Raw genomic sequence first — 5,631 nt, 5'->3', positions numbered from 1 at the left:
GAAGTCGATTTCATTTCGGGATAATTTGACATCTATGTTAACTATTTTTGAATGTCAATGCTTCATATATTTCCCAGTCTCAGGGCGGACCTCTCTATGCCTCCCTGGACTTGGCCGCTTTGGAAAAGAGATCAAAAAAGAAGGCAGGTGGCAGATGAGAACCTCGATGGCTTTTCCTTGATGAATCCTGGAGGAGACAGGATATGCCGAACAACCCGAAACTTAATGGAAATAAACATAGAGCCAAGGAGACTTCTATAAAGCAGCTAAACTCTCCCCGCGCATTGGGCCAAACACTGACTCGTTTGCTCAGTGTAGAGGATAAAGTGTTGAGAATCATTTGTGATAATCCGCTGTAACCATGTCGCTAAGGTATGGCAGAATTGTAGAGCAAAGTCTAGTCACAGTGAGAACTCTCTGATGATTGGATAGTTCCAGCGACATTTCATTTCAAATGTCGATATGTAAATATAAATAAATTGATCGATCATTAAACGATGTTGCAATACGACCACTAATTGACAAATAATTGAATGTCATCTGCGATTTCTGTTGAAAATATCAGTTCAGGATTCAGATGCGTTTCACGGGTTGAGATGTGAATTGGGGAAAGTGATCAAAGTAACATTAGCCCCAGATGACCACAGGCTGCTTTCCCCTTTGAGTGGGAGAGCTGACTGGTGGTGAAGTAACCTGTGGATCGCAGCACCTCATGCGAGCAGCAACGGGCCAGGAGGCGGGGCCTTCCTGAAAAGCCTCAGCCGGTACGGAAGTTTAACTTCGTGAACACACTGTTGAGCCAGATGGTGTAAACAGGCCCTGAACAGTCAGACAGATGTGGAGAGTGATGTATGAAATTTCCCATGATTCCATCTTCCCTTGACCCAGGAAGTATTGATTGAAACCGACATGTCAGAGATGGAAGATGTAGAGTATGTTGGAACTGTAGAGCATTTGGAACTATTCTCTCTACAAGTGGTAGATTTCCTCGTTATGTCAGGACGAGTTCTGAGCTAATTGGTAGGAATTCAGTCCATCATCTTACCGCGATGGCCGAATTCCATCTCGATGGACTTTTGTCTTGTTCTGTCTGGATATTCCAATTTATATCTCCATTCTGATTACTCCGGATCAACAGATACTTTGTTACACTGAGTCACAACAAAGACATCTCCCGATATAAAGAAACTCTTTTCAATATCAATCTCCCAGAAATTTCCCAACCAATATCTTGGTGATTGAAATTAACACGTAACAGCATTCTAATTGTTAATGTGAATTTAGATAGTGCGGCAGGATTAGAGGGGACAAATGGCCAGTTGCTTGCTGGAAATGGCGTTGCGATATTGCGAATGATTTGGAGGAATAATAATAATCGCGTTTAATTTCCCATGCAAAAGTGTACAATTGTATTTGGTTTCACATCCAGTATAGCAGTAAAAACAGTTCAAAAGAGTAAATATTGCTTGTATGCCACCATTCATACTTTTGTGAATAGAGGTCATGCATCCATACCACACACGCAGAACACAATTCACTAAATATATATGAAAAACAGCAAGTTAAATTATAATTATGTTATTGAGTGTTCATGGTACTGGGAACAAAATACCTCTGAAGCCGATTGTCCCACGCAATATTATAAAGCATCGTCTCAAAGAGTGAGAGGGTCTACCGGTGATGGTCTGAACATTCCTCTGAGCTACTTTGTGAAACAAATTATTGACTTGTGTCTGCTGTCGACCAACGGTTTTACCTGAAGTGTTGACAATTCTCGCGAGCTTCCCGTTGCTGTTCACACTGAGGTAACCATACCAGACTGGCATGTTAACCGTTCAAATAATATCTGCCCGAACTTTTTATACCTTCTCTGAAGCATTATGATTCATTTCAAACACTTTTAGTTTCTAATTAAATGCAATGTTTAAATATGCTGCCGCTGTTCTCTGTGAAGCTTAGCTTCTGGTCTACATATGTTCCCGGACTCTTGAAACACACTTCAAACGCTGCCGGTTGATCATTAAGATACACAGCGTCACACGTATGTAGGTCATTCATATACAAAAGTAGTGCTTATACAAACCTGAAGAGAATTCAATTGGCACGATTTCTGAAGAGTGGTCACACGTTCAAAGTAGAATCGAGGGAGAACGTGGCAAATGGAAATTGGTTTCAATTTCATCATTGGAAAGTCAAAATAACGTCTTAAATCATCGAAAAGTCACGGTACAGAAGGAGGCCATTTGGCCACGTTATCCATGCCAGCCCGAGGACACTTAGATTCCATCCTCATCCCACTATCTCCCGCCAGTCACGTGTATTCTATATACTGATAGGGTTGACAATTCAGAAACATAAAGATAGAAAGAGTAAGATGTATGAGATATCTTGGTCATATAAGTACACGTGGACACATGGACTCGTACTTATAAAGCGATGACACAAAAGTAATTCAATAAAAGTGGTGTGACCCTCCGTATCCCGTCCTGTAAACATTCCAGTGGATAGCAAAGGAATTGGATTCCAAACTCCTCACCAAGCACAGGAACAATCCTGGCAATTTCAGCCTTTGCTGTAATAATGAGGGAGGTGACTGGAAAGCTTCTTGGGATGGGGAGTTTCGGTTCGATCACAGTTGTACCTAGACTCCTGATTATTAAAGAAGGAATCACAAGTTTTTGCCGTGCAGAGCCAATTGGAGCCATTTCCACCTACCAAGGACATCCCTCAGAGCTACTTCCTTTCGTAAATAAAGGACAGAATCACTGTCCTGGACACCCGCAATGATCAGAGAGCAGAGAGTCGATGTGTCCATACCAAGCCGTGTATTCTGTCATTAAATTCATAATGCTGAAGTGCAAAGGGACTTGGGAGTCCTAGTCCAGGATTCTCTAAAGGTAAACTTGCAGGTTGAGTCCGTTATTAAGAAAGCAAATGCAATGTTGTCATTCATCTCAAGAGGCTTGGAATATAAAAACAGGGATGTACTTCTGAAGCTTTATAAAGCATTAGTTAGGCCCCATTTAGAATACTGTGAGCAATTTTGGGTCCCACACCTCAGGAAGGACATACTGGCCCTGGAGCGGGTCCAGCGGAGATTCACACGGATGATCCCAGGAATGGTAGGCCTAATATACGATGAACGTCTGAAGATCCTGGGATTATATTCATTGGAGTTTAGGAGGTTGAGGGGAGATCTAATAGAAACTTCCAAGATAATGAATGGCTCAGATAGGGTGGATGTAGGGAATTTGTTTCCATTAACAGGGGAGACTAGGACCCGGGGCACAGCCTTAGAATAAAAGGGAGTCACTTTAGAACAGAGATGAGGAGAAATTTATTCAGCCAGAGAGTGGTGGGTCTGTGGAATTCATTGCCACAGAGGGCGGTGGAGGCCGGGACGTTGAGTGTCTTTAACACAGAAGTTGATAAATTCTTGATTTCTCGAGGAATTAAGGGCTATGGAGAGAGAGCGGGTAAATGGAGTTGAAATCAGCCATGATTGAATGGTGGAGTGGACTCGATGGGTCGAATGGCCTTACTTCCACTCCTATGTCTTATGGTCTTATGCTACAGAAAACAGTCGATGTAATTAGTGCCATACAGTAAACAGCCTATATAAACAGTCCCCTACAGTAAACAGTCTATGTAAACAGTATCCGACAGTAAACAGCCTATGGAAACAGTGTCCTACACAAAACAGTCTATATTAACAGTGACCTACAGTAAGTAGTCAATGTAAACTGTGCCTTGCAGTGAACAGAATCTGTGCCATACAGTTAACAGACTCTATTAGCAGTGCCCTACGCTGAACAGTCTATGTAAACAGTTCCCCACAGCAAATAGGCTATGTAAACAGTGCCCTACAGTAAACAGTCTATGTAACCACTGCACTGCAGTAAACAGTCTACATAAACAGTGTCCTGCAGTAAACAGTCTATTTAAACAGTGCCCGACAGTAAACAGGGTCTGTGTGAAGAGTGCCCTACATACAGTAAACCGAGTCTATGTAAGCAGTACTCTACAGTAAACAGTCTATCTAAACTGTGCCCGACAGTAAACTGACTATGGCAACAGTGCCTTAGAGTAAGCAAAGTCTATATAAACAGCACCCTACGTAAACAGCCTATATAAACAGTGCCCTGCTGCAAACAGTCTGTGTAAACAGTGCCCTACAGTAAGCAGTTTATGTTAACAGTGCCTTGCGATAAACAGAGTCTTTATAAACAGTGCCATACAGTAAACAGTCTATAACAGTGCCCTCAAGTTATTAGTGAATATTAACAGTGTCCTACAGAAAACAGTCTATGAGATTAGTGCCTTAACTGTAAACAGTCTATATAAACAGTGCCCTGCAGCAAACAGTCTGTGTAAACAGTGCCCTACAGTAAACAGACGATGTACACCGTGCCCTACATTAAACTGTCTATGTAAACAGTGCCCGACAGTAAGCAGTTGATGTTAACAGTGCCTTTCAATAAACAGAGTCTTTATAAACAGTGTCATACAATAAACAGTCAATAACAGTGCCCTCAAGTTATTAGTGTATGTAAACAGTGTCCGACAGAAAACAGTCTGTGAGATTAGTGCACGACAGTAAACAGGCGAGATAAAATGTGCCTTTCAGTAAACAGAGTCTATGTAAGAGTGTCGCAAAAGAGTCTATGTAAAGAAAGTAAATAGCCTGTATAAAGCGTGCCATGCAGTCAGCCTTCTAGATACACAGTTCCCTTCAGTAAGCTGTCGATGTAAACAGTGGTACATAGTAAACAGCACAGGGCTAAATCGTTGGTTTTGAAAGCAGACAAAGATAGGCCAGCAGCGGGGTTCAATTCCTGTACCAGCCTTCTCGACCAGGCGCTGAAATGTGTAAGTAACTTCAGTTGAAGCCTACTTCTGACAATAAGCGATTTTCATTTTTTAATTTCATAAACAGAGCCCTACATTAACAGTGCCCTACTGTAAGCAGTCTTTGTAAACGGTGCTTACAGAGTTCATGTAAACTGTGCCGCACCGTAACCAGACTGCATAAACAGTGCCATTCAGTAAATGGCCCCTAGTCGCCACATTCCGGCGCCTGTTCGGGGAGACTGGTACGGGAATTGAACCCGTGCTGCTGGCCTTGTTTTGCATTATAAGCTAGCTGTTTAGCCCACTGTGCTAAACTAGCCTCTACATATGCTGGCGGATGTAAAATGGGCAGATGTTCATCAAGCAGTATTGCCAGTGGGGTATTGAAAGGAGGTATTGCGAGTTGCACATGAAGTACCAATGGGAGGACATTTGGGAATAAGGAAAACTCAAACTAAAATCCAGAAATATTTTATTGGCCTGGACTGCATAAAGATGTAGTTAAATTTTGTCAATCATGTCATACATGTCAAGTGATAGGGAAACCTTAAGCAGTATAAAACCAGCGCGCTTAATAACCATTCCAGCATTTGAGGAACCTTTCACAAGGCTCCTAATTGATTGCGTAGGACCGCTTCCTAAAACGAAAAGTGGGAATCAATATCTTTTGACTCTAATGGATGTGTCTTCTCGGTTTCCAGAGGCCATTCCAGTACGTAATATTACAGCTAAAAGGATTGTGGAGCGGGTTACTTCAATTCTTTACTATATATGGAATAC

The sequence above is a fragment of the Scyliorhinus torazame genome, chromosome 26, assembly GCF_047496885.1.
Source record: "Scyliorhinus torazame isolate Kashiwa2021f chromosome 26, sScyTor2.1, whole genome shotgun sequence".
Lineage (NCBI taxonomy): Eukaryota > Metazoa > Chordata > Chondrichthyes > Carcharhiniformes > Scyliorhinidae > Scyliorhinus > Scyliorhinus torazame.
Note: the sequence above shows the minus strand (reverse complement) of the source record.